The sequence below is a fragment of the Zea mays genome, chromosome 6 (assembly GCF_902167145.1).
Source record: "Zea mays cultivar B73 chromosome 6, Zm-B73-REFERENCE-NAM-5.0, whole genome shotgun sequence".
Lineage (NCBI taxonomy): Eukaryota > Viridiplantae > Streptophyta > Magnoliopsida > Poales > Poaceae > Zea > Zea mays.
In genome coordinates, this window is record NC_050101.1 from 166,543,604 (window position 1) to 166,554,125 (window position 10,522).

At 52.2% G+C, this 10,522-nt stretch overlaps 2 long non-coding RNA genes across 2 annotated transcripts; both read right to left on the bottom strand.

The window, feature by feature from the left end:
• Positions 1–2,106: 2,106 nt before the first annotated feature.
• Positions 2,107–3,592, bottom strand: LOC118472269 (uncharacterized). Its single transcript, XR_004850384.1, has 2 exons — positions 2,883–3,592; positions 2,107–2,465 (listed from the first exon to the last, which is right to left on the bottom strand). It is a non-coding gene; the product is annotated as an uncharacterized lncRNA (long non-coding RNA).
• An 832-nt stretch (positions 3,593–4,424) lies between these two features.
• Positions 4,425–5,590, bottom strand: LOC118472270 (uncharacterized). Its single transcript, XR_004850385.1, has 3 exons — positions 5,395–5,590; positions 4,786–5,109; positions 4,425–4,678 (listed from the first exon to the last, which is right to left on the bottom strand). It is a non-coding gene; the product is annotated as an uncharacterized lncRNA (long non-coding RNA).
• Between the last annotated feature and the right edge of the window lie 4,932 nt (positions 5,591–10,522).

Sequence of the window (10,522 nt, forward strand, 5' to 3'; positions counted from 1 at the left end):
ATGCTCCTGCGATTCGGTCGGTCGGTGCGGCGATTTAGTCAGGGTTGCTTCTTAGCGAAGGCAGGGCCTCGGGCGAGCCAGAGACGTGTCCGCCGTTGGAGGGGGGCCTCGGGCGAGACGGAAATCCTCCGGGGTCAGCTGCCCTTGTCCGAGGCTAGGCTCGGGCGAGGCATGATCGAGTCGCTCGAATGGACTGATCCCTGACTTAATCGCACCCATCAGGCCTTTGCAGCTTTATGCTGATGGGGGTTACCAGCTGAAAATTAGGAGTCTTGAGGGTACCCCTAATTATGGTCCCCGACAAAAAACACCTAAAAAGTTGTATCATACCATGGAGGTCTTTAAAATTACTCATATCATAAATATTGTTAAGAGAAATTATATATAGATAGACGTGTAGAAATTGATTCTTCGTAAATAACTCGTCTTCTATATTTTTTTACATTTAATCTCCTAAAGATCCCTCAAGAGACAATATATTAAATAGGGTTACCCTAAAGACATACTCACCCATACTATCTATCGGGGACCATAATTAGGGGTACCCTCAAGACTCCTAATTATCAGCTGGTAACCCCCATCAGCATAAAGCTGCAAAGGCCTGATGGGTGCGATTAAGTCAGGGATCAGTCCATTCGAGCGACTCGATCATGCCTCGCCCGAGCCTAGCCTCGGACAAGGGCAGCCGACCCCGGAGGATTTCCGTCTCGCCCGAGGTCCCCCTCCAACGGCGGACACGTCTCCGGCTCGCCCGAGGCCCTGCCTTCGCTAAGAAGCAACCCTGACTAAATCGCCGCACCGACCGACCAAATCGCAGGAGCATTAAACGCAAAGGTGGCCTGACACCTTTATCCTGACACGCGCCCCCCCCCCCCCCCCCGGCAGAGCCGAAGTGACCGCCGTCACTTCACCGCTCCAACGACCGGCCTGACAAAAGGACAGCGTCGCCTGCGCCACTCCGACTGAAGTGCCACTTGACAGAGTGAGACTGACAGGCAGTCAGGCCCTGCCAAAGGCACCATAGGAAACTCCGCTCCGCCCGACCCAGGGCTCGGACTCGGGCTAAGTCCCGGAAGACGGCGAACTCCGCTCCGCCCGACCCCAGGGCTCGGACTCCGCCCTGACCTCTGCCGAACGACCTCCGCCTCGCCCGACCCAGGGGCTCGGACTCGGCCTCGGCCACGGAAGACAGACTCGACCTCGGCTTCGGAGGAGCCTCCACGTCGCCCAACCTAGGGCGCAAGCCAGCCACGTCAACAGGAAGCGCCATCATCACCCTACCCCGAGCTGACTCGGGCCGTAGAGAACAAGACCGGTGTCCCATCTGGCTAGCTCCGCCAGATAGGCAATGATGGCGCCCCGCAAGCTCTATGACGACGGCGGCTCTCAGCTCTCTTACGGAAGCAGGAGGACGTCAGCAAGGACTCAACCGCTCCGACAGCTGTCCCTCCGCCAGGCTCCGTCGCTCCTCCGACGGCCACGACATCACACCAGCTGGGTGCCAAGATCTCTCCGGCTGCCACATCGGCATGTACTTAGGGCGCTAGCTCTCCCCCGCTAGACACGTAGCACTCTGCTACACCCCATTGTACACCTGGATCCTCTCCTTATGCCTATAAAAGGAAGGACCAGGGCCCTCTTAGAGAGGGTTGGTCGCGCGGGGATGAGGACGGGACAGGCGCTCTCTTGGGGCCACTCGCTTCCCTCTCCCGCGTGGACGCTTGTAACCCCCTACTGCAAGCGCACCCGACCTGGGCGCGGGACGAACACGAAGGCCGCGGGATTTCCACCTCTCTCACGCCCATCTCCGGCCACCTCACTTCCCCCCTTCGCGCTCGGCCTCGCGTCGACCCATCTGGGCTGGGGCACGCGGCGACATTCACTCGTCGGCTTAGGGACCCCGCGGTCTCGAAATGCCGACACTTTCCTATTCTCTCTAGGACGTACTATCTCCCGCCTCGTTTTTCTAACTAGATCAGGTGGCGCCCATTCGGGCGCCCTATCCAGCACAGAAAAATAATAATAAGCAATTGTATTTTATGTTATTTTCAAATTAAATAGTGTATGATCGAATCACCAACAAAACACCAAACTAAACACAGATAGACTAAACATAATCCACATTAAAGTTGCAGCACCAAATTTAAGCGTGTACCATAGTATGACGATCAGGCAAGTTACATTGGAAATTGTTATAGAATAGCATGACATGATCGAAGTCTATTATCAGGCAACCTAGTTGGGGATAGGCAGCTAAGTAGGTAATATATACAAGGCACTGGGAGGCATACTTTGGCCGACACAGTCCACACAACCATGCTCATAAGTGTTACACAAGCACAAGTGCAGCCTGATTCTGTCTACAAAAGCCAACCAGACATTCCATCTACAAAAGCGACCAAGATGTCCATCCACAGAAGCTAAGCCGTCATCTGTCACGTGTTCAAACCGCGGGTTTGTCGAGGCTACAAACAAAAACAAGAATGTGAGTATAAAGTTCCATAAATATTTCATGTGTCATGTCTTCCAAGCTAATGTTAGATCCAAGCAGGATATCAAACACAGACATATAGTCTCGCGGGAAAACAAAGGTCTAATCCACACATATTGTTTGTATGCCTATTTCATGCCACTGAATTTTGGGACAAGTGCCCATATTGTTTGTGTGTTCTTCATTTGGTTTCAAGGCATACCAGTTTAAATGTATTGTACTCCCAGGACGGGTTTCAAACTTATTAGAAATGGTACTAAGTGCAGGCTAAAAATAGGAAGCTTTGAAGTATATGGTCTAAATAGGACCAACCCAGCAGTGCACGAACCCAAATTGGACCTCTGCAGTCAGTTTTAATAGAAGTGTAAATAGCAAGGTTAGACAAACTTACCAACATAGGATCCATTTTGTGAAACCGATCAAGATATCGTTGTCAACAGGCTTGTACATCCTATTAGCTTTCTTGATCTGAATGTAGGAGACATTGTAGACATTGCCCTCCTTTATCAGAGGTTTGAAAACGCCAGTGAGTGGAGGGTATATTTGAGCATGAGCACTGTCGGCCTGCACAAAATAAAAGAAACATGATCATCATATTGGCACCACAAAAGTCCTAGAATCTGATTACTGCGTAATTCTTCCATTATGGTTCCTTTCTGATATACTACACAGGTTTCTCCCGTCGTTTAAAAGTCTACTTGCACTACTCCGATATGTACTGCAGCTAGCAGAAAGAGAGAGCTCACAACAATTATCAATTACTATGCAATACCAATTGAGCAGCAGCCACCTCTTGTTGTCTCCTGCTTGATCTGGCCTTCCCCCTCGCTGTAGTCCTGTGCTGCGCCCTTCTGTCCTCCAATCTCCTTGTCTCCACTGGTAAAACAAAACTGGGAAGGAAGACAACCCAAAAACCGTGATAAATATGTCAGTCCAGGATCCATTAAGTTTGTGCATCCTAGGAGTAAGTGGGATGATCATCAATAGATCTTAATAACATGGGCAATAAAGTTGAGGTAAATTACTCAGCTTTCAGACTCTTCTTTCTTCTAACTGATTCTCCCTTTCTCTCCTTCCTGATCAAAAGAATAAACAACCATAAAACTGAACTTTTAGAACAGTTCAAGAAAGAACATGCTTGGTGTCAATGGACAGATATGCCCGAGGGGGAGCAGGTCACCGCGGCGATGGATGAGTAAGCGGCGGCGTCGGGGCACTCAATGGCCAGATCTAGCTACTGTCTCTGCGGAGGCCCGCTCGGCGTCGAGCTCATGCCGCAGCCCCTGTGTGGCGTCCTTCGCGGCCTCCTCCCCGCGTCGTCGCCGCCTAGGCGTCCTATGTACTCTTGTAATTTTGTGAGGATCTAAAGTTCAAAAAACTTGGTGTGCTCTTGTAATTTCTAAGAATAAAAAAGCTTTCAGGAGAGCAAAGCACATACCTGAGATAAGTAGGAAGATAAAAAAGCTTTCTAAAGTTCACAAATTAATAAGTAGGAAGAAGTAGGACACATCTAGAATTGATCAGATAGATGCAACTGGGATCCATGCTTGTGGTGTATCGTGTGCCTTCATGTGCCTGCCTAGCTAGGACGACAGCTGCTCCATGGCTGGAGGTGATAGAGTATACTGCCAACAGAAGAGGAATTGCCTTACCTGCCCTAGATACACCAAAATATGGTACCAAAAAATTGGCTTCCTCAATCTGAAAAGGTCAAAAATCACATGTGAACAATTCCAAACTCTTCTCCAAAATTATGTTGTATCTGAAGGCTATATACCTGTACAATAGCAGAAGCATGGCAACCACATTTTCCATTAACCACAATAATTTCATAGCACTGAAATAGGTACAGATTGGCAACCCACATGTCTCCACGAAGTGGGTTCTACCGCCTGACAGTTCATTTTCCAATCTATTGCTACAAAAGTTCAATTACTTTTTACGAACCCTATTTGTGGCAGAAGCACTCAGATGGAAAACTCATACATTATTAGCTACTTTGCATGAAGCTATATTTTCCATAAAACAACAACACTATATTGTACGTAACAAATTATATGGCAATGAAGGGTCATTATGCATTATGTATAAATAGAGAAGAAAATGAACATAATTTCTGAGAACCAAATCTAAACAGTGAATCAAAACGGCATTACAGTCCTTCACATATTCTGCCCATCGCTCCATCTAACCACCAAAAGAGCAATAAATGAATTTGATTTTAAGTTTCCAAAACTCTAAATCAGGAAAAATGGATTAAAGAACAGAAAGGGTTGAAGAAAAAAATATGCCACCTTGCCATAAGATGCTGCCCGCCTGAGCAAAGCCTTGGTATAATTAGGTTGAATCTTGAGAGCTTCATTACAGTCCTCAATTGACTTCTCCCACTATTCAAGTTTGAACCTACAAGCTAGTACATGACTTTATTCACAGGGTGTTGTTTCAGCCCTTCACCATAAGCAACGCAAGCTTCTGAAAATTTTCCAGAATTGAAGAGCTCGTTCCCTAGAGATCGTGCTCTGGCCACGAATTTCACTTTGTTATGCATGGTTACCACTTCAGTGTTTCCTGGATCTATTATTCTAGCCTTATCTATGGAGGACACCGCATGGTCAAACCTGCAAAATGTTCACTACTGTCAAGCTGATAAGTCAAAATACTTTTGATGTAAGGCTGTTGAGCTTCTATGTTAACCCTGAGAGCACAGCTCAAAGGAACAAAAGTGTTATTTGACTACAGTTCGCTGCAGCAGAAAAAGATAAAAAAATAAAGAGCTCCAAAGACATGATATAACTTGGTAGCGCAGCCATTTTCCCTTCATTCAGGTGGAAATAATAGAAGCATATTATCAGTTAACTTATTTGTGTGTATGTAGCAGGAAATAGAGAAAGTAACTGAATTACCTTCCTAATGCCATGTCAACTTGGGCATGTACATAAAAGAGGTAGGCGTTGGCAATAAACCCGCAATTTGGTGTCTGGGGAGCATGACGATGTATAATTCAATTTGGAGGCACTAGAGATTGCAACATCAGCCTCATCAAGTAAATTGAGACGGAAAAGGGCTTCTGCTCTAGCAGCCAAGAGCTGAAAGTGCAAATTAGGTAAGCGTATATCATTGAACATTTGAACTAAGAGTCAGCTAGCAAATATCTAGTTAGGAGAAGGATAAAATCTAACCAGAGCACAAGAGTCAGCTCCAGCCGCAATAGCAGCATCACTTTCCCTTAGCACACTCTTCCAGTCCCCAGCCTTTCGCGCATCCAGACATCTCCCAAAGTGCTTCTCCACTGTTTGCAATTTGTGCAACTCTAGGAGGTCAGGCTGTGGGATTGCAAGTGATAGGTGCTTCAGAGCATCCTCAATGTGTTATAGCCTGCAGTTCAGTATTTCAGATAAAATAAAGCGGTACGAGCGAATAATTCAAGAATCACCTTGAAGGGGAGGACGGTGGCCAGACGGCAGCGACCGCGACGGAGTCATCGATGAGAAGCGCGACGAGGTCGATGAGCGCCTTGCGCGGGCGGCGGAGCCAGCCCTCGTGGACCTACAGCAGCAGCAGCCGCCTCACCCTGAGCTGTCTCGCTAGGGTTTAACCGCCGTCTCCATGCCTCGCCGCAGTGCATGCCTCCTCTGGCGCCTCCTTATGGCGGCGGAGGGGGGAAGAGAAGGAGGAGTAGCTGTGGTGCCTCGGTTGGGAGGATGTAGCGATGCGACCACGGCCTAGCTGCGGCGCTGTGACGGCGGAGAGGAGGTGGCTAGCGAGGGTGCGGCGGGAGTCGCACCGACAAGGAATACGTGGTGGTGGCCGGTGGGATTGGGGATTTGGCTAGGGTTGCCCTAAAGGCGGAAGCTGCCTGGGTGGGGAGGAGGGGCCGGGGGCGAAGGTCGACGGGGCATTCGACGCGGACGACTGCTTGGATTCCGCTGGATTGAATGAGTTGGATTGGACGAGGAATTCGGGTCCGCTCCACGCGTCGTACACGGATAGGGTGTCGCCGCGGAAACGCGGAGAGCGTCCGAAACCCGAGCGCCTTTTAACAAGAAGTAATGACACGACGCTCTAGCTATAAGTTTCAATCAAATAAGGCTCGCAAATATGAGATTTTGGAGATGCAAATGTGCATGAGTACGTATAGTTATGGAACCTATATGAGATTTTGGCTATGGCATGGCAGGTATAGTTATGGAACCTATATGAGATTTTAGCTATGGCATGGCAGGCATGCCAGATGCCGATTTGGTTTATGTGGTTGTATGTTTATCTGTGTAAGTCTATATTCAGCATCGTTCTCTATATTCGTCATTTATATCAAATAGATTTTTTATTTTTAACATTTGTATGTATGTACGTAATTGTCATACTTTTAAATAAATTGTACATATTTTAGTTTTGCTAAACTTGTTGTTTAAAATTACAATGGATAGAAGAGTCAAGAAAAACTCTATATATGGAGGATCCAGCAACGTTCTCCATATTTCGTCTAGAGAACAATGCTGGAGGATAGAGAACGGAAATCTCATCCAAATATAGGGTACACAGAACCCTTTAGGGCTTGTTTGGTTGTGTGCGGATTGAAGGTAATTGAAAGAGATTAAATCTCTTGTTAGTTAAATTTGAATATGAGTGGATTTAGACACCTCCAATCTTAATGTAACGGAAATAGGGTTTTAGAGTTCATTGTTGGATATAGTCTAAATCTGCGACACCTGGATCCATAGTTGTATAGGCTTCCGGAGAGACAAGTTATTTGCGAGGGCATCCTTCCAGCACACAGACAGACTGCAGGGCGATTTACTCTGCACTTTTCGTTGCTTGCTCGTCCTTCATGACTGGGCAACTCAATGATCTCGAGATGACGATTTGTAGCTTCATGGGTCCCACGTATATGTCTATATATACATGGCGTGTGTGAAAGTGCAAGGGATCGGACTTCCGTGTTTATATCATAACCTCACTATTATCGCACAACGTAATTAGTGTTGTCTGTCTATGACATCGAATAATGTTTTTTCTAGGCCACGACAAGCTCAAATAACCATAGAACTGCTCGTCTTGGCTCTCATTCTTTTTAATATATAACAAACAGTCCTTGTTATGTTAGGGTGTCCTCCACGACCGCGTGCCCTTGATCGGGGGCCACCTTAACAATAGTTGCAGCCTCCGGTCACACAAGCGTCATATAAAAGGGATTAAGAGGCCGACGATTTAGCTAACTGTCGGGGACCATAATTAGGGGTACCCTCAAGACGCCTAATTCTCAGCTGGTAACCCCCATCAGCATAAAGCTGCAAAGGCCTGATGGGTACGATTAAGTCAGGGATCAGTCCACACGAGTGACTCGATCATGCTTCACCCGAGCCTAGCCTCGGCCAAGGGCAGCCGACCTCGAGAGACTTCCGTCTCGCCCGAGGCCCCCTTTTTATGGCGGACACATCACCGGCTCGCCCGAGGCCTTGGCTTCGCTCAGAAGCAACCTTGACTAAATCGCCACACCGACTGACCAAATTGCAGGGGCATTTAACGCAAAGGTGGCCTGACACCTTTATCCTGACACGCGCCCCCGGCAGAGCCGAAGTGACCGCCGTCACTCCACCGCTCCACTAACCAGTCTGACAGAGGGACAGCGCCGCCTGCGCCACCCCGACTGCAGTGCCACTCGACAGAGTGAGTCTGACAGGCAGTCTGGCCTTGCCAAAGGCGCCACGGCGAACTCCGCTCCGCCCGACCCCAGGGCTCGGACTCGGGCTAAGACCCGGAAGACGGCGAACTCCGCTCCGCCCGACCCCAGGGCTCGGACTCGGGCTAAGACCCGGAAGACGGCGAACTCCGCTCCGCCCGACCCCAGGGCTCGGACTCGGGCTAAGACCCGGAAGACGGCGAACTCCGCTCCGCCCGACCCCAGGGCTCGGACTCGGGCTAAGACCCGGAAGACGGCGAACTCCGCTCCGCCCGACCCCAGGGCTCGGACTCGGGCTAAGACCCGGAAGACGGCGAACTCCGCTCCGCCCGACCCCAGGGCTCGGACTCGGGCTAAGACCCGGAAGACGACGAAACTCCGCTTCGCCCGACCCCAGGGCTCGGACTCCGCCCTGGCCTCGGCCGAACGACTTCCGCCTCGCCCGACCCCTTGGCTCGGGCTCGGCCACGGCAACAGAAGGCAGGCTCAACCTCGGCTTCGGAGGAACCCCCACGTCGCCCTGCCTAGGGCACAGACCGCCACGTCAACAGGAGGCGCCATCATCATCCAACCCCGAATCGACTCGGGTCACGGAGAACAAGACCGGCGTCTCATCCGGCCAGCTCCGCCGGAGGGGCAATGATGGCGCTCCACAAGCTCTATGACGACGGCGGCCCCCAGCTCTCTTACGGAAGCAGGACGACGTCAGCAGGGACTCGACCGCTCCAACAGCTGTCCCTCCGCCAGGCTCCGCCGCACCTCCGACAGCCACGACATCACGCCAGCAGGGTGCCCCGATCTCTCCGGCTGCCACATTGGCATGTACCTAGGGCGCTAGCTCTCCCTCCGCTAGACACGTAGCACTCTGCTACACCCCCCATTGTACACCTGGATCCTCTCCTTACGACTATAAAAGGGAGGACCAGGGCCTTCTCAGAGGAGGTTGGCCGCGCGGGACCGAGGACGGGACAGGCGCTCTCTTGGGGCCGCTCGCTTCCCTCACCCGCGTGGACGCTTGTAACCCCCCTACTGCAAGCGCACCCGACCTGGGCGCGGGACGAACACGAAGGCCGCGGGACTTCCACCTCTCTCACGCTCGACTCCGGCCACCTCGCCTCTCCCCCCTTCGCGCTCGCCCACGCGCTCGACCCATCTGGGCTGGGGCACGCAGCACACTCACTCGTCGGCTTAGGGACCCCCCTGTCTCGAAACGCCGACAGTTGGCGCGCCAGGTAGGGGCCTGCTGCGTGCTGACGAACAGCTCCCCGTCAAGCTCCAGATGGGCAGTCTCCAGCAACCTCTCCGGCCCGGGACGGTGCTTCGTTTCGGGACTCTTGAGTTCATGTCCTTCGACGGCAGCTACGACATGATACTTCTTCCACCGCCGCGCGACTACGACAATGGCGGCCGACAACCCGCCCGCCGGCGGCGGGATCGACGACGTCTTCCCCGCGTGGTGGAGGAGCAACATTCGGGCTCGCTCCGTTCTCTCCCCCGCCAACGGAGGAGGAGGCGAGGCCGTCAAGGCCAGGCGGGAGGCCGCGCTTCGTCGGCCGTCGAGCGAATCGACGCCCCCGACGCCCCGACGGAAGGCACGCCGGACGTCGACCTCGCGTTCAAGACGGAGGCAAGCGCCGTCCCCCTGCGGCACGCTGACCCCGAGCAAGAAGACGACGCCGGCGCGCTCGCGGAAAGCCTGCAGGACGTCGCCCTCGAACCAGAGATGACGGTGCAACCAGTCCCCGATGTGACTACGTCGCTCCTCGTCGACCAAAAGGTACCGACCAACTCCCATCTTGCGTCATTTTGACTCGGCCTCAACCCGCCAAACGACCTCGCTTTGGCGGGCGCTCTCATTGAGGCGAGTGCAACCCCACTGAGGTTCCGTATGCGGTCGCCTTGGGACCGACTGACGGACGTCTCGACCTACGGGCCCTCTGGGTCCGAGGAAGACGACGATCCCAACATAGGTTGGGATTTCTCCGGACTTGGCAACCCCAGTGCCGTGCGGGACTTCATGACCGCATGTGACTACTGCCTATCCGACTGTTCCGATGGAAGCCGCAGCCTTGGCGACGAGAGCTGCGGCCCAAGCCGCGAATGTTTCCACATCGAGCTAGGGGATCCCTCCGAAGGCAACCATCTTGGCATGCCGGAGGACGGCGATCTCCCTAGGCCAGCGCCTCGCGCCGACATCCCACGGGAGCTAGCTGTGGTCCCCGCTCCGGCGGGGGGTTACGACCCACAACTCGAGCAAGTCCGCGAGGCGCAGGCCAGGCTCAACGAGGGAACAGGAGCGCTTGAGCCGATCCGTCGGGACGTCGGACAGGCATGGGTGGGCCAACCCCTGG